Source organism: Scatophagus argus, chromosome 8 (genome assembly GCF_020382885.2).
Source record: "Scatophagus argus isolate fScaArg1 chromosome 8, fScaArg1.pri, whole genome shotgun sequence".
Taxonomy (NCBI): Eukaryota; Metazoa; Chordata; class Actinopteri; family Scatophagidae; genus Scatophagus; species Scatophagus argus.
Genome location: NC_058500.1, coordinates 6,815,766 through 6,840,536, shown reverse-complemented (window position 1 = coordinate 6,840,536; position 24,771 = coordinate 6,815,766). Strand labels below are relative to the sequence as shown.

General features: G+C 39.8%; 1 protein-coding gene across 1 annotated transcript in view; it reads left to right on the top strand.

Annotated features, from left to right (window-relative positions):
* Positions 1-4,045: 4,045 nt before the first annotated feature.
* grm4 (glutamate receptor, metabotropic 4) overlaps positions 4,046-24,771 on the top strand; it is a 158,501-nt gene continuing 137,775 nt past the window's right edge. The window contains exon 1 of the mRNA XM_046395769.1: positions 4,046-4,472. The gene's annotated coding sequence lies outside the window, so the exon portion shown is untranslated. The remainder of the gene's footprint in view (positions 4,473-24,771) is intronic.

Here is a 24,771-nt window from a genome sequence, read left to right as displayed (position 1 = left end):
CCACCCCACCCAGGATAATGACCTGTTTCACTTCAAAGACATAGCAGAGCACAATTCATTTTGATTTACTCGTTACTTGGCTTTAAAACAAGGGCGTGACTCTGCATTTACAGAGGCTGAATCACTCTCTGGATCCCTGAGTCTATCGCTGCAGTGCCACAGAAGAGCTAATCAAATCCTGTTGGGCACCCCAATCTGGATGGATCACGGTTTGGTGGTGGTGGTGTTGGTGGGCAGACAGAATTATTCATAGACCACCTAGCTGGTATGACTGACCAAGGTGAAAACAGGTAGATATTTATTCCAACCCAGATTATTTATTAATCCTGTCGTGGCTTTCAAAAATTCAATAATTTCGCTTTATTTTATATTTTGTGTTTTGAAATGTAGAAAACTCGGTTATATTAAACACCAATATGCCTCCCAGTATCTGATTGTGTTATTTTCCAAGTGTGAATACTCTTGGGGGGGAAAAAGGCAAATGTATTAAGTCTATAGTTGTTCCGGTTGAGAGGTGAGAAAAACAATATATGCTGAAACTCATCTACAATCTCTGACATAATTAAGAAACTGGCCATTTGTTCCTTCAGCGTTTTGTAACCGAGTCGTGAATTAGTGGTTTTTATCTCCGCGAGTTTAAATCAGAGCTGCAGTCTGGCTGTACAACATAAAAATGAAATAGCAATATCATAGCCGAGCATAGTCATCGCATAACTGCGTTACCTTGTGAACAGCACAGGACAAGCTGTTTCAACGCTTTAGGAAAATAACTGCTGACAAGCTTTTCATTTTTGACAGTTTCTCATGAATTTTGCACTAACAAGCAACGGAAAAAAAACAACAACACGAAGCTGTCCAAAGTTGTTTATCGGAGTGTTTTTTTTTTTTCCACTGCGGCCACAAAGATGTGAGTACATAATACTGTGACCAGATGATGGGATGTTTCTACCTTAATGGCTTGTTGGAACTGACTACACATGTGGACAAGCAAACTCTCCTCGTGTTATACAATCCAAGAACCTTTTCGACGTTGTTTTCAGGCTGTGTTTTGGTATCATTTATTAAACAATGAGCCACACTTCATTCAGGCTGTACATTAGGTATCAGCCATCCACAAAGGCCTACAGTGTGTGTGAAAGGTGAGCACAGTGTGTGTTCAGGGTGTTTGAGTTACACACTGTCATACAGGCAGCGCTGCACATGAGAATAAAGAGTCACAGTCTGCCACCTGCAGCTGTCTGATCTCTCATTCCTGCTGATTGTTGCACATTTCTTACCATGCAGATTCTGTGCTTTTCCCCCCAAAAAACATGTCAAGGTGAACACAATGTGTCCTTAACCAACTGAAAATGACTTCTGCAGTGTCGGCACACCTGCTAATAAGGCACCCTTTTATTAAAGTCTCCCTCCAGTCAGAAACATGGTTTTCTTCTTGTTCCTGGTGTTGGATTTTTTTTTTTTTTTAGCTTCACTGTGTAGAATGATGTAGTATGTCTGACATTACAAGGCTGTTTTCACAAGTGTACACTTTTTTTCCCACACTCACTGAAAATCAGATTTTATAAGCATGATTTGTGACTTCATAAATCCTCATCCAATATTCAGCATACACACGAGTGGTGTGGAAACACACTCCAGTGCAGATCCACTCAGAATGGACTTTACAGTAAAGTAGGAGACATCTTGCGTCCAGCAGATAATGAAAATTATTTGCATATTCATATCTTATGGATTTTTTTTTTTATGAGGGAAAAGCAGTAAGTGTCATTTTAAGGGTTTTTAATGTGGTAATTATTCTTTTTTTCCTGCAGAAGTCATGTCAGACAACATTAGAGAAATTTCAGTGTGCCTTAATACATGTGTGGAGGGCATCTTTAATGGTTAATGAATCATTTACTAATTTTATAGATCAATTATGAGCCATTAAAAACAACTTTCAGGTTGCCTAGTTGGGGAAAATCCTCCAGTTGCAACTGCAGAATTGATGGATTATTAAAAATAAGAGCCATTATCCTTTATGAATAACTTAGTAACATTTAACTGCTGACTTGATAACTTATGACTGTGTATTAAGGGAACATTAGCATTAGCACTAAATATAAAGTTATTAGCAAATATTTTATTAAAACAGGACACGCTGAGAATCTTTATTCCGACAACAGAATGGGAACTTTGTAACTTGAAAACGTAATGTCTTGACATATTTCACTTTTACGGTCGTGCTCTCTCTACATTTTTACAATCTTAAGTGTCAAACTTTGCACTGGTCACAAAATGAGACACGAAAAATTAAAAACAATCAAGTCTGCAATTCTAAACGTTAATAAATAAGCTTAAAGCTTTCACTGGTCTTCATTTATTAATATTACTACATTATTGGGATGTTAGACAATATTCCACCAGGTCTGCAGTTGTAAATATTGTTATTAAAATCTTTTCCAAAAGTTTCATTATTAGTCCAGCAGCTCACTGATCTGTTCACTGGTCTTAGAAATAAGAAAACAAAGTTTGATGTCACAAGAGAGAGAGAGAGAGATTTTTTCAACCACCTGATAACCCGAAGGTTGTTCTTAATAATGGATCTACAGTCCATTAGCAAACCATTTAGTCACAGTTAATAAAGTACCAGAAAGTGGCACAGACAACACGTAAAAATCCCCAAAATGCTTGTGTTACTTCGTTCCAGCGTTGAGGACTTTCTGAACAAAGCGAGCTCAGACTGAAGTGCAGCTCCAGGTGGAGGCGGCTGGATGGGCTCCCTTCATTCACTCATTACTGGACGAGCGCGCCGCGCCGCGACTGATTAGACTGATGAATCAATAAGTGCAATCAGCACAGTAATGATAAACATATAAAGAGAAGCGATTCCAGCGAACAAGTCGAAATTACCCGGGGGATGATCCGAGGTAATCACTGAACGGTGAGCAGTAGCCTGGTCCGTGTGTGTGTGTGTGTGTGCGTGCGTGTGCGCGCGCGCTGCGTGCAATTTCTCCTGCAGAACTTAAACGACTCCTGAGGTATTCACACAAGCACACAGACAGCAGCGAGGAGCGGCCGCAGTGGACTTAAACAAGCGCTAGTCGGCGCCTTAAGAATGAGATTCGATCCTGTGTGTGTTAAACAGTGAATCTGGACCACACACTGCACTCAGAGGACCTGAACCTGGACAGGAGTCTTAGTGAATCCTCAAGCCTCAACCAACAGCACTCACATCTACGAAGGATCAGATACTAAAAACCACACACAGCTGCAACACACACACACACACACACACACACACGCTTTGTTATTGTGTTAAAGCCGCCCAGTGAAGCAGGGGTGCGTCAGTGCGTTACTGTACATGATTTCAGTGAATAGTGACTCCATCCTGAATGCAGACATCAGGAGCAGTGGGAGCCAAATCCAGGAGAGCGTTACAATATTTTTTACACCTCAGTCTTCATAACTGCAGGCTGTGATCTCTGCAACATCTCTGACAACAAGGAGCCAGCAGGCTCTTTTCAGATTCCCGAGCTTCTTCATCATCCTCTGCCTGCATATGACAAACGACAAAACTCCTGAAATGACTTGTCAGCCGCTTCAAACTGGCTTTCACGTCAATCAGCGGTTTTAAAGCCACACCGAGAGAACCTTTTAAACTGGAAACCTTCGTCTTTTTTTGTTTAATTTGTTTAATTCTTATTTAAAGAAAAAAAAAACAGCCTCGACCTCAGGGTTAACTTTCTGTCATGTGATTATCTGATTTCAAAATGCAGCTGATTTCGATGTCATTTTTTTCCAAGCATCGATTTTACGCATTCGGTTCCTGTCTTCCCCTCCTTTATTTTGTTGTTGTGGAATGCGTTAGCAGCAATGTCAGTGCAAGACAAAGCCTGCCTTTGGTGAGGATCTAATTTGTAAAGCTTAATTAAAAGCAAAAAATAAAAAATAAAATTATCTGAAAAAGGAGAGATCGTTTACAACCTTGCGCGGTGGGAGGGAGGGGGGTTGTGCAGTCAGACAAGAAGAAGCAGGAGTGGAGGGGGGGGAGAAGAAGAAGAAAAGTCGGAAATCTCTGCAACCCCTGGAGTGTCATTCAGCACCAGTCGCTACTGGACAGCGTCTGAGCAGCGGAGTTGATCGAGAAACGGGAGATTTGTTCCAGCCTCGAGTCTGGGAGTAACACCGCATCTGCACAGGACGCTTTTTCTCTCCTCAACACACGCACAACTAACAACACTTACTAATTAATACTGGTGTTTTGATTCCACACATCTCCTTCTTCTTTTTTTTTTAATTGTTTTTTTAAAAATTTGAGCCGCGTTTGTGGCGCGTTTGGCGAGCAGCGTTCAAACAGGAGGCGAGCGCTGACTGGAGCTGGCGCTGCCAAACAAAGGCGCAGGAAGAAATAAAAATAAGAACCGGACGGCATCAGAGATCGCAGAAGTTCATCTTCTCCACTCTGGGCTCACTTACATCGGGAGGATTTAAAGGTGAGAGTTTTTTTTTCCTCCCCCGTTCTTTTACAGTGTCACATCGGGGCTCGGGGGCTGTTATGACAGGCGTGCATCACAGAGTTACGCAGCTGTGCTGTGGCTCCTGTCTGAGAGTACGATGCACAAATATCGCAGTCTGTTTGTCCGCCAGGCTACTTGGAGGCACATTTTGCATGCTTTAAAAGCTACGTGTGAACAGTTTTGATTGAGCTCAGTCGCGCACGCTGACTTTACAAACCCCCTCTCTGGTAAATATTGGCGTGGACGCGTTTGTTGAAAGGGTCTAGCCCTGCCGTGGAGGGCTGTGGTCCCTCTCTGATCAACACACTCAACAGATGAATCCCCTTTGCTGAAAGGCTTCGGGAGCAGGAACGAGGCTGACGTTTCTCATGGAGCTGAAGGGGAGGGGGGTCCTGACATTACAATGAGCCCCTTCATCATCAGCTGTGTCTATAGGAGCCCCCTTCTGCAAGCCCCTCGCTCCTTTCCGCTCCACTTGGCTTGCTGCTGTGCCTCACACACACACACAAGCAAATCCGAGGGGTCCACAGGTTTACTCAATGCAAAGATGAGGATTTTAAATCAATTTAATTAAACGGTGAATATAACGCGATGCAGGGGCTGTTTTCGCACACGAATCTGCGATCTTTCAGGGGACTGTTTGCGTGAATGTGTGGCAATTCATGTTTGCGTTTAATCATGTTCAAGTGAGACATGACGCCCTGGTGGGTCATATGGTTTGGTGACGCCTCACTTGATGATGCATCACTGTCAGAGAATGCATTAATTGATGCTCATATTTCTGCGGCTGGTAGGCAGTTTGTTTCCTCATGTGAAGCATTCAGAGAATACATTTGATACATTTCTTGAGGAATGTCTCCATTGATGTGACCGGACTGTGCAGTTTTCTTTTGGATTCACCAGTAGAGAAAGAAAGAATCTGCCTGCTCGGATATCCCGGAGTGATGTGATTCAAGACATTTAAAGATTTCCATGCACTTCCGATGCCAGGCAGAGAGTTGCAATGAATATGCTACTTTTCATTCAGTGTGTGTTTTGCTGGAGGTTTGTTAAGTTCCACCCGATAACCTGCTGGGTCTCCTGTGAGTCTACATCTACTTCAAATGCATTACTGGATTTTAACTAGCGTGAAATGAATTAAGTGAGGTGATACCCTCCAAATTCACAACCTCATTTGATGGCAAAAAGCCCAAAACCCAATCAGCGGCAAGGTGATAGCAGCCCACAGAAGCGTTTTCGCATTGTTGGTCTTGAAAGACCAATCAGATTCTCCCTGAACACATCTTGAAAACAGCTGTGCTCACACAGAAATGTTACACCGAGCCACTGAAAATTTAATTTGCACCATTTCATTTTGTTTCAGACAAACTGATCTTTTGAAGCCCCCAAACAAGTGCTTGCAGATACTAATCAGAAATAACACTTTTCCTTCTCTCCCATTCCTGCATGAACTCTCACAGTGAGAAAACTGGTTCACAGGATCCGTACTGCACTAATTCTCCACCCAGTCTGAACCCTCTGAGTAATATCACACTGTCTGGAGTTGTAGCTCTCCATCAGCAGTCACAGTATGTAAGCATTAGTAATTATCCAGTAGGGGAAAAATAGTTTTCACAACCTTCATGGCACCTTATTATTTACCACAGTAGATAAATCAATTCTGGTATGAAGTCAGGTGGATTGCAGATGTCTCATCACATTAGCAATAATGGAAATGACCAGTTTACTGGTAATTTGAAGAACCTGAACTGTGTTTAAATCATGTTTATCAAATCAGCACCTTTTACATGGTAATCCAAAATAATGCTAAATTACAGTCCACTTGCTGTCATCCAGAGGTAGAGACAAACTCTTTTCGCTTCTTTCATTTCCCTGTTCTGGCTTGGTGGCCTTCATTAGAGCATATTTGTACTTCATTACTCTGCTTTTACTGAATTTCCCTCTTGTATTTATGCTAAGCTTCATCTGCCCTGCAGTTACTACTACATGCTTTTATAATGTTGCATTTGAGGAAGAAATAGAACCCTCTCTAAATTTCCTGAAAGCCCTGAAGCAAGCCCAACACATCTGAAACTGTGCACCACCCCCCCAACAAGACCAACCAATTAAATGGCTGTGTTTGGTTTCGGATATTGAGGTTAGGGTTCAGGCCATAGTTCATCTTAGGGTCTGCCAATCGGAGGTGGGATTTGTTGGCAGCCTGGGAGGAACTGCTGCCCCAGAGGCCCAGTTCAGGGAAGGAAGCAATTACGCCACAATTTATTGTCGACACTCCCCAAAAACGCTGGCATCATAAAATAAAAACAACTGAAAATGTGTCCTGATTGAAGGGGATGCCTGCACATTTAAGAGTGTACCTGCAGTAATCAGTAAGTTTCCAAAGGCACAAAACATTATTTAGTGTTTTCCCTCATTAACACGTTTCTCCCAGAAACAAAAAAATACATCTCATTACAATGCAAAGCTTGGAGAAGCTCCAATAAACAGAGTAAGAGACTAACTGTCAGCACAAAGCCTGTTACTTTTAACCTTTACACCCAAATGAGTTTCCTTGTACTGTAATCTGTTCCAGACCTGATAATGTTCCCCTTATACCCCAGAAAATCATCCAGGATATGTTTACTGTCATTTCCTCCATCTTTTGTAATTCATTTTCCATGCTGCTGTGAGTTCATGTGACATTATAAGAACAAGGCGAGATAAATTATTCTCCTCTGTCGGCTTTCTCCTCCTTTTTCCTCTCAGGCCGAGCTGAAAATGAGAGCATACTTCAGCGTTGAAATTCACAGGCATCCAGCAGTGGAGACAGACAGTCAGTGAGTCAGACAGACAGAGAGACAGACAGATGGAGAGTCGTTTCTTGGCGTGTTGGAGAAGTTTTGGGTATCCATTCCTCTGTTGTTCCTTATCACTGCTTCTTGATCATGGAGTGTCCACATTCCGCATCACCTCCTCTGCTTTCTCCTCCTGGCTGCCCATATGTTCATCAGCAGGCCGTCTGTGTGGCCTTGCTGCGCTGACCACAGTCTGACGATCTCCAAAACAACTGCAGATCCATTCCTCACACTCTCAGTTCAATCCTGTTTTCCAAACTGCTGATTCTTCTTCTCAGTGATGCTTTTAACAAGTTTTCCATTTAATAAGGCTTAGTCATTCCTGCCACATGTGTCCTTTGGTAAAATTTCTCTATCGGAATCTCTGGAAGTTTTTTTGGACAAAGTTTAAAACGTTCTTGTGTAAAAACCACCATGCAGTAAGTAAACTCTCTTATCACAGAGTGAGTGCATGACAGCGGCAACACGCCTACAGGTTGAACATCTTCATTAGAGGCCTGTTGACACTAATCAGAGAAGACATCCACTAGCACTCTGGTTAATTTACAAGATTTACAACGCAAACATTGAAGCAAATAATCTTTCGATCCCAGCCAGAGATATTTGACAAGGTGTCGAATTAATCTTAGTTTTTATCAGTTATCATGCCACATGCTGTACTCAGCAAAACTGGCTTCAGTTCACATTTTAATCCTCTTGACAGGCAGAATTCATTCAAAGTCAAAACCATAATGGATCATTATCACCAATATGAGACAGTGTAATGTTCTGTTCTAACCTAAAGATTCACAGAGGTCAAAGAATTAACAATAAATATTCAAACAGCAAACAGCACAATAAATAAGCATTTCTGTCACTCTGACACACTAATCTTTGCAAGTTCCTCTTTGTATTGGCAAGACATTTGTTCATTAAGCTAGATGATTATATTTAATCACCCAGTATGTTGTAATCACTCGACAAGATAAAGCTACAGGAAACTCAAAATCAGGCATTTTAAACACATTTTAAATGTGTCAGTGACAAATGACATTGCTTCATCTTTAGATCAGTGTATTAATATAAATTTACTGTTTCTAAGTGGCTCGGTTTTGAACAAGCGTGAGTGATTTGGTATCACATGAAGAAAGTTTCCAGGTATTGTACACATGCTCTTCCCTGGGCATCGCTTTTGTTCCGTAACTGGCAGATTTGTTGATTATTCTTGAATTGGAATGTAATTTTACAAGAAAACACTGTAATTTGGCAGAATTTTCCAACACAGAAAACTAAATCAAACAACTTATTATAAACACCAGCGATAATGGACATTTTTGTTTTTCAGCCAATACAAAACAAACTGGTTTCGTTTAATGGTCATAGGGGGGGACATCAAATGGCGATGATAGCATATGTTAGCATAGCACATAAAGCAACAAACAATTACAACATCACACAAATTTAACAGTTAAAGCTGCAGCTTTGAGTGCACATTAACATTAAAAAGGTTGTGAATATATTAATGAAAGCGTACATCTCCTTCCCATAAGGCTTAAATATACACACGCATAGTAATTACACGGACATGGAGTGGCTTACATTAACATCACACTGCTGCCTCCTTTGCTTCCGTCAAACAAGAATCACAGTAACCACTGGCAGGGCTTCGTCACTTAAACAGCAGCATGTGTCGTTTTTGGGCATTTACTGAAACAAGTAATGCTTTTGTTTACTTTGATAGTCTTGGCAATTGCTTTGTGTTGTTTGATGCTGGTAGAATTGCTAAAAAGGTCCTTTTTCATGCTTGTACGCACTGCCAGGAAAATGAACCAAGTAAACAAACTTTTCATTTGGCTACCTGTTGGGTTGAGTGTGGCTCTGATGTGTTTCTCTTCTGGATTGTTTAGGCTCCTCTGACACCCTTTATGGCTGTTTTACTTCTCTGTTACAGGGCTGTACTCAGGGGTTAATACACTGCCATAACTCAGACGAACCCTGAGAAATGTGAATTTGTTTTTGTGCGACATTTAGGTCATTTATGTACAGTAGTGGTGTTTTGGACTTTCATCAGAAAAGGCAGACTATACAACTCTGATTTCTAATAGATACTTTGTTAATATTATATCTAATTTTTTTTTCAGTAACTTGTCTTGAATGTCTTGTAGTACATGCACCTTTAAGTTTCCTTTCCAAATCTAGAAGGATTCTGTTGCTTTTGGTCACATATTATATAGTGATATATAAGAATATCCTAGTTTTGCCAAATCCCTGCCTATTGATGTTCTAAAAAAAAAAAAAAAAAAATAGATACCAGCATTCATGTGTGACAAAGGGGCCCACTTCTGCATTTTTCATTGACATCCAAGATGAGGCATTTTCCCACTTTCTTTGTCAATGTTAAGATCTGCCCACTACCTATGAATATGTATGAGCATAACAGAAGAGATATCTCAAAACACCCTGAAAATAAAATCTTTGTGCAATCAAACTTCAGAGCTAGTCAAAACAGTATTAAAGCTATTATATCACAGTCTGTATGTGACTTTGTAAACTTAAATTATTTGGATTTTCATAAAGACAACTTCACTGCTTATTTGAAAAGGACAGTTTTCATTGTAGTGTGTTTGACAATGTGGATTTGCAATGACGGAAATATCTGGTATTGAGCAGAAATGTACGGTTCTACAGCATAAAATTGTTGCAATGACTGGAAAAAATTATCCCCACTTTTCCCATAATGTATGACTTCAGGGCCAGTCTCTTTTAGCTGCAACAGACCACTCCAGATTAGTTCTTGTTCTGCACACCAGCGCCTGGCAGAAATCTCTTGCCAGCAGCAGTGGGAAGGCAAAGCTGAGTTCCTAAATCCTGCAGTCAACAGCCACCCAACTCTCTGTGCGCTACTCTGGCCCTGATTACAATTTGTGTGCCACAGCGGCTAGCTTCAAAGAAAGGGCCACATGGAAATATTCAATTATATGTGCAGTTTGACTGAATGAATGAGTTTGAGTTTAATTGTAATTTAACATAAAGTCAGTCATACATTTAAAAAATATAATCTACATTTGGTCAGTGATTATGATGTGACAGGTTGTAAAAACAATGCAAATCCTGTAAAAACCCTGTGAACCAACACAGTTATCGCATTTTGCTCCTGTTCTTCTCCTCAGTGAATGCTTATAGATTCACCATTCAGATCCAATTTTCTCATTAGCCTGCCAGTGCCTTAAAGAAAGATGGATGCAAAAAGGGTTTATCCTATAACCTACACAAGACCAATAAAGGTATCACTGTTGGCAGACACTGGACATGATTAATTGCAGTCCCATGCTCTCCTTGTTTTGCTCGAGTCCACAATCGAATATGAACAGAGCATGAGAGGAAGCTTAGAACAAATATGAGGAAGCATAATGTCATTCTTTGTCAGGAAAATGCATTAACATATTGACTTTGCAGGAGTGTGTGTGAGTTATCTCGGGTCAGCGCTGATTGGCTGGCACAGATTAGCTCAATCACAGTAAGACATACTATCAATTAAAAATGCAAACAAAAACAATAAAAAAAAAGCACAATGATGTTTTATTCAACATATCCTGCACTCATTGTAAATACTGATGAATGCAATAATGTTGCGCTCCTAGAAATGTCAACCAAGTTGTATTTAACAACATTAAATTGTAAAGGGAAACTTCCATTAGAGGCTTTACTTGTCTCACGTGGTTGTGTTTTGCTTTATAATGGGCCTGCAGGGTTACTACTGTGCACCACAGCCCCACTTAATGGTTTGCTGATCTGTTAGAGCCCATTACTCAGAGAATCCTTGTCATTGCCCTTGCCCTTGCTCAGTACCACACTTCAGCACACCGGTAATGAGATGTCTGTATTTACACCAAGACCTGATTACTAATGCAGAGGCTGCAAAATGGGATACCATGTCTACCACTCCCAGCTTTCATGTCTGACACCTGTAAGTGGGGAATTAAAAACGGTTACTCATATTGCAAACATGCAGACACACAGAGCCAGTCTGCCCAAGCAACGGCCACTGTCTCCTGAAAAAAAGAAAAAAACTCTGAAGCATAGTAAATGAAGCATATATACTGTATATAGACAAAAGTATTGGGACAGAATAGAGTTGGTCCCCCCTTTGCAGCTATAACAGCTCCCGCTCTTCTGGGAAGAGAAGAGTCATTTTGGATTTTGGAGAGTTTCTGTGGGTATTTTTGCCCATTCATGCAGAAGAGCATTTGTGAGGTCAGGCACTGATGTTGGACCAAAAGGCCTGGCTCACAATCAACAAAGGTGTTGGATGAGGTTGAGGTCGGGGATCTGTGTGGGCCAGTCAAGTTCTTCCATACCAAACTCATCCAATCATGTCTTTATGGAGCTTTGCTTTGTGCACTGGGACACAGTCATGCTGGAATAGAAAAGGGCCTTCAACAAACTGTTGCCACAAGGTTGGAAGCATAGCATTGTCCAAAATGTCTTGGTATGCTGAAGCATTAAGATTTCCCTTCAGTGGAAGTCAGGGACCGAGTCCAGCCTCTGAAAAACAGCTCCATACCACACCTGAATTCAATAGTAAAAAGGTGTGTCCCAATGCTTTTGTCCATATAGTGTTTGCTTTCTTGCCAGGAGCTCATGACTGAAGATCACTGAAGAATGATGCTTCTCACATGTCTGTAAGATAACTATGAAGCTAGTGGCCCTAGCCAGCTAACCACCATGTCAGAGCTTTCCTTTAACCATTTACTTTGAGTTGCATAAACATAGTCAGAAAAACATTTCTCATGCCTTAGCTTTCACAGGCAGATATTATTAATTTATTTATTATAGGAGTACCTGATTAATATGTTGACAGCGCATGCTCAGTATGACTTTGTAGACATTAAAAACTTCTCCTTATTCTCTTGATAAAAACGGAACCAGAATTGAATTGCAACATCAATGCATTGTTGGAAATGATGCAAAACGTCATGACAGAGACATGTCCACCATTTGCCTGTATTACACTCTTTTCAATAAACAGAACATTCTTGATTACATTTAAATGAATGAGTATTCGAATCTCCTGGATATTTATTTTCTAAACTAGTGTAGAAAATGAAGAGCTAAAGTCATTTGTAAATGTAAAGAAAAAATAATTGTACATGGTTAAATAAAAAAAAAAACTATTGCCTTGTTGTATTTTCTGCGGGTTTCCACTGTGTTGCTGTCCACGTCTGCGTGTGAACACACAGACGTGGACAGCATCTTCAATGAGCTGTTGTGAACCGTATTTGTTTCACGACTTGAGATACCTCGGAGTCCCTGTCTCCCTTACACACTGTGTGCTGTCTTTGTTTACAGCGCGGCTATAATGGGGGCTCTGTTGACTTTCCTCAGTCAATACAAACACTATTCTGGACCTTGGCTGTTTCATAACTTGGTGGCATGAAGTAAACAAACGCACACACACGCACACACACAGCGACACTGCTAGAATGCCTCGGGCTGTTCTTCTCTGGATGTCTTATCCATGTAGAGAAATATTAGTACATGGCATGGAGTGTATTTGATATATTGGGATGTTCCACTACATTTAGTTCTACTTGTACCACCAACATGCTGTCGGCTTTAAGGATAAGAATATATGGCTGCTTTATTAAAAACGCCAGATGAAAGACAAATATTTGAATTGGCATCAGCTCTGGAATTAGTGTTCAAATACTCAGCTGCTGTGGTCTTTTTAGGTAGAACGTGGCATATATGGTTTTACATATATATACATATATATATAGTTTACCAGTTTGCTTGGTCACCAATGGGACAAAAAGCACACACAGTTCATCCAAAAGTAATATTTGCACCATCAACTCCTGACTCATAACTGGCAGCCACTCCTCTTTTGTGAAGTAGTTTATAACGTGATAGTGGAAGTTAATTAAAAGTTGCTGCAACACTCTTTGGCTCTCGGCTCCCTCAAAGGTAAACACTGTCAAGGCAGCTTGCTCTTGGTCAAGAGCACCGAAATCCATGCAAAAGAATTAATTCTGTTCCCCACAAGCAACAAACAAGCCCCCACAATCCACACTCTTTGCCACCATCACACCCTCCTGCACTCACACACACACACACACACACACACAGGGGGATGTCAGAAATGTCCCTTTTACTGCAGTCTGTGTTTTAGACCGACGAACTGACTTCCTGCATTCACTTTGTCAGATTTGTTACCCTGCTCCCGTTAGCCCTTTTTTCCATCCATCGATTCTGGTGCCGTGCATTTAATTCAATCTCCTCTTCCATCATGTCTGCATCTGGGTCCCTACTCAGTTGCCCTGTACCTGAACTGTGACAATTAGCCATTTGGATGAATGGTTACTTTAATGATCTGCACATTTCTCCATACTAATAATATATGAGAGAATAAAAGATTCCATGAGAGATTCTTTAGACTAGGGGCTTAACAAGTCCAGCTATTTTACCGACTTAATGCCGCATCCAAAATAGCATCGGCTCACAGAACCTCTAATTAAGGGTTGAACAAAAGGCCATCCTTCCAGGTGTACTGTGTGGGCACTCTAACAGCCAGTCTTTCATCACTGTGTATTAGAGTGCAACAGCAGCCACCCGTACAGGCTCGATTCCGGCTTTCTAATGAAATGCTCCATCTCTGTCATCAGACTGCCATTTTCACGATCTATTAAACCTCATACATTCATCGCGCTGTTATGCATTATGTGTCTTCTTGACTTCTGGCATCTTGCAGCATTGTTTCAATTACAAAGAGCAGGGAAGCCGTTGCTGGAACTTCATCAGGAAGTCATATCATGGTTTTTCCATTTTATAGGTTATTTTCCATGGAGTTTAAGATTACTTCCTGTGTAATTTTCCACCTTGTGTGGTGGCCTTCCCTGTACAAATTAAAGTAGAATCAGTGGCTGGTGAGTTTGTATGCATATTGCTTAGTTTTCTTTGATGTTAATGTGTTTCCAGGGTTTCCTATCCACCAAGTGTGACACATAACACACTTCATCTAAAGTTGCACTTCAACATAAATGGCCACAGGGCTGAATTCTGGAATAATCTCCAGCAACAGAGTGGTGGGGCTGCATGTAATGGCACATCTCAGATGTTTATTGGAATTTAGCTTACTGTATTTACCCACAGGGCACAAAATAAATTACTGCATGATCCAGGTACTTTCCAGGTAGCTGGATCTTCCAGTGTAACAACAAAGTGTTTGCAAGGCCCCAATATAGAATTCAATAAATATTAAGTTATTTTATTGAAGCTAAATTTCCATATATGGCTGATATGACAACAACTTTAATTTATGTACTTTAGGTTTAATTTTTCTGAAGTACTGTACTTCAATAGAATTTTGAGGTACTTGTACATTACCTGTACTTTTCACAACATTAGATTTATTTGACAGCTCTAATTACCGGTTAAAACGAAAACAAACTAGGGGTATCGTGATATATTAATACTGATGATATGAAGCAGGATATTAAGAGATATCATGTTACTCATACACATGTGATAACATTTTAAATAGGTTGAAAGACAAACTGAATAAATCCTATCAGTGCTTAAATACAGTGGCATACGTCTAAATAAATAATGAAGTGTGAATTTCATCAAACTCAACTGTTCTGTCAATTGTGGTGCTGGGACAATGAGACCACACAGCATAATGTTTACTTTGCAATCTTCCAGTATTTTAAGATAGTGAGAGCAACTAACAGGTACTGCATAAAGTGTGTTTTCATGAACGCCTGAGTGAAGTCAAACACTTTCAGTATCCTCCCCAATCACAGATCGCTGAACATTTATGACAAAGAGCTGGAAGGCTTTCCTTTTTTAAGAGCAGTCCAGTATATCCCTCTGCACACAGTTCAGCACATTCTGACAGCCATCAAAGGAAGATTTAAAGCCCTGGTCGGGGCAGATAGTGGCCTTGTGTTTTAGTAAGTATTCAATATTCATTTACATTTCAGATGTTTTGATTATTTTTGCAGTTGCTGGATTCGCCCAGCATTAAAAAGTAAACATGAAATGATCCTTAGTTGTTTTCTTTGTAGTTGATCCCCAGAAAATGAATCGACTATTTTCATAATTCCAAGTTTCCAGTCATTTTTCAAGGAAAAATTCGAAATGCTCTCTCTTCTAGTCTCGCAAATATGTGGATTGCTTGCTTTTCACATTTTCCATCATTTTTTGATAGAATATTCTTTGGGTTGGTGATGGACGACAAGCACTTCGAAGACATCGCTTCCAGCTCTGACAAATTGTGATGACCTGTTTGTTTGAAAATTAAGAGATAAATCAAGAAAATAATTGGCAGATTAGTTGGTAATGCAAATAACTGCTCACAGCCTGAACAAAAACCTAAAAAAAACCTTTTTACTCTTTAAGCATTATTTTGAGTGCTTGAATTTATTTTTCTGGTAATGATAACATTAATCTTTGTGAAACAAACAACCACTTGCAGTATTGACATCATGTGTTCCAGTTTGTTACATAACAGCACATTACTGGTCTGCACGAGGCTTTCATGGACATACAGGCGTACCATCAGAACAACAGATGGTTTAAAAAAATTACCACTGAGGACGTACTGCAATCATTATATCCAAATATTTATCTTTTAGAGGGTTGAGCTGAATTATTAATGATGATATTGTTTAACAAACTCCATCAACCAAAGAGGAGAGAGGGTTGCCTGTTCCCTGGAGCTTATTGAGTGGGATGCACAGGATCATTAGAGGCTAATGTCAGTCTGGTTGAGGATAATGAAAACATACAACCTCAAAGGACGACATGGCGAGCTTAGAACCCGTGTGGGATTTTCCTTTTATATTTTGTGCAACAACAAATTATTTGAAATTAATGGATGCTACTTAACATTCAGATCATGACTATAATTACGCATCTTTCCAAACCAAGATAAATACAAAATTCAGCTATGCTGTACTTTCACTTGGTTTCATTTTAATCAGTCTGAGACTTGGTGTGCTGCACAATTAAAGAAAAAAACAATTAGAATGCAATGTCATTAAGGTCCCTGTTGGTGTAATGGTCAGGTGGCCCGATACTTTCATCCATATAGTGTAGCAGTTCAAAGGTACTATTACCTTTATGTGCATTCACTGGAGCTGAAATGATAAACGCAAAAATTATCCAGCAACTATTTTGATTAATGACGAATAATTTCTGTTGCTGTCCAAGAAAAATGTGCGACATTTGCTGGTTCAAGTTTCTAAAATATGAAAATTTGCCTCTTTTCTTGTTTTGTAAATTATAAACTGTGTATCTACTTCAACATGTGACTTTCAGCTGTAGGAAACTGTAATTTTCTAATATAGATGAGGTAAGAAAATAACAGATCTATCGACAATGAAATAATCAGCAGCTGAAGCCAGTACATTTTCACTGAGCCACCCAGCCACCCCAGACCAATCTGCTTAGCCAGACAGCCCACAGGAAATATTTTCTCCACTGACAGTCCTCTCATCTCCTCATTGTCTCGAGATCAAAGGTACTTTCAGCAGCGCAAACATATGGCTTAAGCAAAAATAAATCGCTGTAAAATCCCTTTGCTTGTCACATGGAACATGCCTAATCTACTTAAAAGAAGTTGATAGACTGTTAATATAAACGAGACTGCTTGGCCATCGGAAGATCTGTCTTCATTAGGAGCGGATCTGGAGAGAGTTTCTATTAGCTCACTATCAAGATGGGGAGACTGTGAGGAGGAAATTACGCATGTCACAAGACAAAGTGCGGGCGGCCCACCGCAAAGCCCAATGGAGGATGAAAAGCCTTAATCAAGAACACAGACTACCGTTGACAGGGCATCATGATCGTCCCATGCATCTCAATGTGGGAGATTACATGCAGCCTCTGACAGACTGACACTTCCTCTGTGAGTTCCTGGTTGAAGAGAGGAAGGGATGGCACAGTTCCCCTTCCTCCCCTGTCCTTTCCTGGCTTTGTTCGACACTGTTAAAGGTATTTCCCAGATTTGGGTCATCTTTTTTTTTTTTTTTTTTTTGTCTCATCTGCAGGGGTAATAACACTTACTGTTCTTTGAAAGATAACAGCCGCAGAGTGAACCCCGAGAGAACCTTATGCATAACTTGCCAACACCGTTTGATGATAAATTAGAACTAAAATGGAGCCAAAGAGTTTATATCTGAGGATGTTTTTCATGTAAAACCCTTAAATTCAATGTAAAGGTCACGATCTATCTGAATGAAAATTCTCACAGTTATGTTTTTCTCATCTTGTCCTTGTAACATTACTGTTATGAACCTGCTAGTCCACAGTGCCATTAAAAACATCTGTTTATTTCAGTGCTTTAAAGTATTTGAATTAGTCCGATGCCTCTGTGGTTGGCTGCACTATAACAAGTGTTGCAGGGCTAAAAAGGGCTCTCGATAGGTAAGAAATTGGTTTCTGAAAAATAAAATGTAATTATTTTTGTATAACCTTCCTAGTAAGAGTTCACCTAGCCTTACTCAAGATATGGATTTAAGTTACAATAATGCTTTTCATTGTGCAGATGAGGAGTTCAGGGCTTAAGTACATGCTTGATGCTGAAGGAAAAACAAAAACAAACAACGAACATTGTCTGTGGGTGATTGGCGACCAGTCCTTGTTCTTTTGTCATTGTTCTCCTTAATGGGGCACTGGCTGATAATTAACTTGATTTAATAGCCCTGGTCCTCTAAGGGAACTGTGCTAATTAACAAACAAGGAGCTGATATTTTCATCCTGCTCTCAAATAAAAAGGCTGCTAATTGTTAAATCCAAACCTAAAGCTCTGAGTGTTGTCCGTGTGCTGTATCTGAATCAGTGTCTTTGCATGTCACGCATCTTGCATAAAGTCACAACACCGATATTATTACTTAAATAAAAGTACTCATCTCCAACACTGGAACACTGCCAGACTTAGGAGGGACAGTAAAACAGAAATATACCTAAATCAATGCAGCAGAGCTTGAGACATTTTTATTTTTATTCCAAGCATCCTTCTTCAAAAGCTGGTACCTACAGTACCCATGATGCATCTGGACTGATGACACTTCAGTTGAAGATTCGGGAGTGTTATGCTTGTGGCATAGGAGCAACTGAGTGTTTGTTTTCATAGGAACAGTTTCAGTTGAAATGTCTGTTGCATACGCTGCCTAAATGTGGATATAAAATGTACAAGGATTCTCAATATAATTTTGACTTGTTCACCACCAGGAAATCAATAAAAGTTGCAGTTGAAATATTGATTTATTTTACTCTGAAGTTATGAATTTTACTAGCTGCAACAATTTTATTAACAAAATAATAACCTCAGTGTTGTTTCAGGCAGCAACACTAGGCTGCTTTGCAATTTGCTTATTTTTTATCTGTTTAGCCTCATTATAAAATACATCTCCAGGATATGAACTGTTGATCAAACAAAAAAAAATATGAATATGGTACTTTGGACTCTGAAACTGTTGTTTGTGTTGAAACTGTGTTTTTTTTTTTCTAAATTATCATATTTTCCTCATTATTCAAAGTTAAGGTATAATCAAATAAATAAACAAATACTGGAGTAATCAATGCTGAAAATAATTATTATCATTGCATCCATAAATTCAAAAATTCATTGACAAATGACTAATCACTAGTTATCAATATCCGAATCTTAGGTATACCTCATCATTTACTAAGAGAAAAGACAAGAACAGGAAGCTTTCTTTTTATTTTAATTCTCAGTGACTGATCAGATTCAGACGAAGGACCAAGAGAGGATGAATTTAATGTGGAGAGGACAGTATCTGCAGCAGCAGCATCACTAAAACCACTAATAACAACACAAAGGAAAGAGCTCATAAAACTGGATACACTCTATAGCTGTATGTACGTAGGCAGGATAGAAAAGCAATTAAAGCTGTTATTTGGAGGCGAAAACTGTCACAGGATGCACTTCATTGGACATACATACAAAGTGAGGCTCAAAGTTGCCACTGGAGAAAATGCTCACAACTGCTTTTCTCACCTTCTATACTGTTAATGAGATACGGAGCTAGCTTGGAGCATTGCTCCTATTCATCTAATTACAAGGTCATTTAACTGTCCTACTAAATGAATGTTTAAATAAAGGTTTACAATCCGTCATCAGAGATGTTTAAAACCTACTGTAAACACTTAATTTGGATTATTTGACTAATAATTTAAGCAATGATGTAATTTTCTTTATTATTTCTGTCTTCTCGCCTATTTAAAGGTTAACATCGATGTGACGCAAATGTGCCAAATTTAGCCAGAAGGCTGATTTTCACTTGCAGGTTGACGTTAAGCATTAACTGAAACATCCGAGTGAGACAAAAAAAAAAGAAAAAAGAAAAAACGATGTCAAAGCCGACAGGACGCAGCATGAAGTGATGTAACTATGTCACATCTCGAGCAGTTTTAAGCCATATCTCACCGCGTGTTGTAATTCCTGAATGTTATGCGTCATGCCTGGCATATCAAAGGCGATCATTCAATGCAGCATTATCTGCTTCTTTGCTATTGTAGATTTGCTGCATATTTCAGCTTCTGCCAGAGGTTATGTAATGAGTCTTGTCGCCAGGGGTTGTGCTGACACAAGGGACCCTGCCCTCGTCTCTGAGTAAGTGCCAAGAAAGAGAACCTGGGGTTATAAGGAGGAGGCTGTAAATGCCTGCTCTCTAAATCCCAAAAGCTTTATGTGAGATCGAATGATCAAGAGTGAATACAGCAAACAAGTGCTACAGTAGTCGCAGGACTTTTATTTGGATAAAGAACTGGAGCACCACATGACAGGTGTAAGAGGTACTTAAGAGTTGATGTGAAGTGCTTGTCTATTTTGCGCCTTAAGTGACCTTTACAGTAAAGAGCCTGCAGAAGTAACAGAGGTTCAGTGTTCCCGTAGGCGGTCAGGCTGTGGTTTTTTGGGGGAAACATATCAGCACAGCACAGCGACACGTGTCATCCTGATTGGTTGGCTGGGATCGGTGACAGGGCAATGTGAGCTCAAGCTAGTCTGTCGCTCGTCTCGATACCAGCCGTCTACAGTGATTAAAAATGGCAGTGCAGTGAAACCGTCAACCACAAAGGGCTCTTTGGGGTATCATGTCATGTTCGGTTTTAGGCAGATTGCTGATGTTGAGCTTAAAAAAAAACATTATGTTGCTTTGTCTTGTTCTCATGCTCGTTTTGCAAATGCCGAGAGTGATTATGTCTGTCCGTGGGACTGATTGTGAGAGTTTCTCTGTGGAGTGGCACTTTGTTAAGTCTTTCTTGTTGTACAGTCTAATTATATCAACCTGATCATCTCCTGCATTTACTGGCTTGGGTTCTCGTATTATCTGTATTTGGGACACCGAGCATCTTGAGCTTACTTAGGGTCTTGTTGGCTAAGCAGCAGCTCTCCACTTCAGGAGTGGGATCAGCTCCTCAAGGGTGCATCAAGATATATCTTTTGCTTTGAAGCTCTGAGGGCTGTACAGAGTTCATCCAACTGCCAGTTTAATGGATTGAGTCTGGCTTTTCAGAGGTGCCACAGAGACACAGCTATTTGCCGTGCTGGCTAAAAGTCGAGAGACAGGAGAAGCTGATCTATCCCCTGCCTGTCTTCCTCGCTCTCTTATTCTCCTGTTATCAGTTTGCTTCATTTATATCGAGGCTGATATTTTTTGATTCATTTATTCACTGGGAAACAAGTAAGCAAGAAAGGAGTTTGAAAGCACTGTGGCTGTCGCTCATTTCAGCATTAAGGTTCAGCCTCAGTGAGCGTGAAGTCAATACCGCATAGATTAGCACATTCAACCTTTCTGAATTTTTTTTATCTCATTTCATGGTCACAAATTTATGACTTCTCAAACACAGCTCTGATGTAATACAGTAAGAGTCTGGGGGGTTGCAGCTCAGGACATCCACATTTTCCACTTCTTACGAAAAGCCATACAGTGTATTTCACACTGGAGTGAAACTGTTACAAATAGTCAACCATCTTTGATAACACTTGTTAAGGGCATTAACAGTGATTTGGGAATACAGCAATGAATTGCAATGAACTTTTACTGTAATAGAAAGTGAAGGCCAAAAGAAACATGAGATGAAAATTGGAAGGAAATACTTAAAGTAAACAAACTGTTTCTTCAATCACAGCCATATTCTGTCAAATTAAGTTTTAAAAGCCAGTTTTAAAATAGAAATACTACTTTAACAAAAATTATCTAAGAAACATGGCGAAAAAACTTGTAGAGCGGTTAAATGGATTTTATTAACATGTAATTTGCATGTTAATAAATTACATTAATATAATCCAGTTGGCTTAATTTTAAAGGTCTTCCATTCATCCAAGATTTTACTTCCTTGTATTACTTCTCATGCTGTTTAATGTCGCGATCATCCGTCCAACAAGGCTCCTTATTTTTCTACATGTATTTGCGAACAGAACAAGAATGGGCTTTGCTGACGGTGCATTTGAGTGCCCCCTGCTGGAGCACAAGGTATGGCCTGCTGTGCTTATATACTTTATAATTTGAAGAGATCATTACAGATCAATTATTTAATTTAACCCATGTTCAATGGTAGTTTGAATTTCCAAATAAATAAATAAATAAATAAATAACAGCATTCACAAAGCCAACTCAAGCTGCACTGCTATGTGCACCTTAATCTCTCTACTGGTCACTTAAACACACCCTCCCAATTTGGCGGTCTATTTAAAGAGTAACTGAACTTCAATTTCCACTGAAAAACAACGACTGTCAATTTAATGAAAATTACTGATTGATTCAAGTATAAATCTTGACATTTTAGAGGAAAGTATCTGAATTTTCCGTTTTGTGTTATAAATGTGCATGGTGACTGCCCTCTACAGGCCCTCTTGAAACCCAACTGACTTCTGTCAACGGCCGAGCTGGAGGCGGGTGACGTTTTGGAGGCAGCCTATCTCACCAGTCTGTTTTGGTGTTAATTTTATAGTTACTTCTGTGTTTATAGTATTCAGCAGGTTAGTTAGCGACTGTAGACAGTTGTCAGGCTGCAGGCTAGCTTCAGCTTGGAGGCTAACTGTGTGTTTGATTTAGCATCATTTAATTTTAATTTTAGTGTTCATTAGCTAATGGCAAGATGGGTCAACCCCGTTGCTTTGCAAAAACACCACCGGGTTGTGAAGTCTCCTATCCCCCCTCCACCCCTCAGCGCACTGCCACCCTGTATCAGCACTTCACAGCCGCACCTCCACCCCAGCATCCACCTGCAGGCTCCGGCTGGGGGCTTCAAATGTTTTCTCAACCCTCCCCCCAATATCTCATGTAAACATATCTGTGGGGAGTAATGAGGTCGGAGCCTAAACAGCAAACATGTTCCGCTGTTTTGATCAACATTTGAATCATGAGTTGTCTGACTGAACTATAGCTGTGGCCAGAGCAACAGCCTCCACTGATCAGAATAAAAACAACATATATGGAAAAACTGCATCACCATAAAGGAGCAGGTGCCTCGAGTTAAACCTCTCTGAATGAACAATAAAGTTTATGAAGCCTATAAAACTGAATAACATAATTAAAATATCCCTATGTTGCAGTATATATATAAAAAATCCACATTATGAGTCATACAAATTCATCATGGACAGAATGGCAGTCATTTGGAAACTGCTGGATGGGTAACACGATGCACGGGGAAGAAAACTTCCCTCATACAACAAATTTAACAGTGGAGAAAAAAACATTAATTACGACAATTTTAATGCACAAAGTACAGGATGTTGGCAAATGTTAAAAGTGCTGCTGCGCCTGTTTGGGCTGCCATGAATGCCAGGAATCATGAAATTTTTACAATAACAACTGGGATTGATGTTTCAACAGTCTTCCCTCATAATGTCACCATTAACACTGCAAAACAAATTCAGCAGAAACTTCACAAACACCAGGATGAAGTCCAGCAGCTTCCATGAACTCCACACACACAAAACCCCATGAAACCTTTATGAGATGGTCTAGAGTGCAAAGTGCGGAGCAGCAGAAACCCACCTCCTTCGCCAGCTGGAGGCTTTCTTTTTTCAAGGAAGGTTTAACAACGGCCACAGTATGTAGAGGTATGGCAGCACTCAGAGGACTGGAGCTGCTCTGAGGGAAAATGTCTCACTGGGTACGTGCTTTTCATATATTTCTGTGTTCTAGAGTATTGCAATCGTCTCATTATGAAAGTGCGATGGTGATTCGAAATGGAGCCACTTTCATGTAATAACTCCCAATGGCAATCTTGCTTTACATTACTCTTAAGACTTTGAACACGACGCCAGTATGAACCTGACTGTCTTCAGATCAATGTAAATCCTGCCTACAGACAAGGTTAAATGCAACCTCAGAGTTATACATTTTTCATTCAAGCGTCAACTCATATGATCAAAGAAAATAAAATTGGTTTAATAAGCTAGAAAACAGTGTGAATAAGCCAATTTTACATAGTCGGTTAGATTCTTCTCATGTCAGATCAGGCTATGAAGGCGTTTTTTTCCCCTCGTGGTGCAAACCGGAACAAAAGAGGTGACAGAAAACCCCAGACCAGCTGTCTGCCTCCTTACATTTTCAATTTTCAGTCATGCTAACTGCCTGGATGTATGAATGAATATCCAATATAAGGGTTTAAATGTTAATTAAACCAGAGTCCCAACTTAATGTCTTGCCAGTCTGCACTTGTTCACCATCTGACTTCATAAAGCAGGCAAAGTGTGTCGGAAACCCAATCGGCAGAATAAATGTTCACACGGTATGTTTCTGCAAACCAGGGATAGGTTAAAACTTTACATTTGATATATTGAAAATTTACATTCATTTACGTTTCAGCTTTGTTGTAACAACTCTGTGCTTAAGGTCTGGTTGGTTTAGGCATTAGAAAAACTTCATAATATACATTTTTGGTGCCACCAATAAGGCCAGCCATCCACTTCCTAACAAGGAACTTGTGTAATTTTCATGAAACCTCAACATGATATGACACTTGTTGTTGAAACGTTGGTGTGACCTTATGAAACACACTAAAGTAACATCCATGGTTTGCAGAAATGTATAGTGGCAACATTTTCTAGCACCTGGGTTGCCGAATTCCCTCATAAACGATTGAATGGACGAGAAAATAAATTTGAGAACTCAGTTCAACACTTAAGCAGATAAATCTGATAAATCTTGTTATGAATTTAAAGTTTAAATAAGGGATTTCAAAGATGCCACTGGGTCAGACAACCTATGGCTTTTATGCAGGTCACTCCAAAATTACTTGTTGGCCAAAGGACCCTGCTCACTTTAAGTCCAATAAATCATATCTTAAATATTTTAAGATAAGATAAGATAAGATAAGATGAACTTTATTGATCCCGCTGTGGGGAAATTTACTTGCCATGGCAACTCACAAGAACAGAAAAAGAGTGCAAAAAGCAAAAAGTGTGCATCAACAGT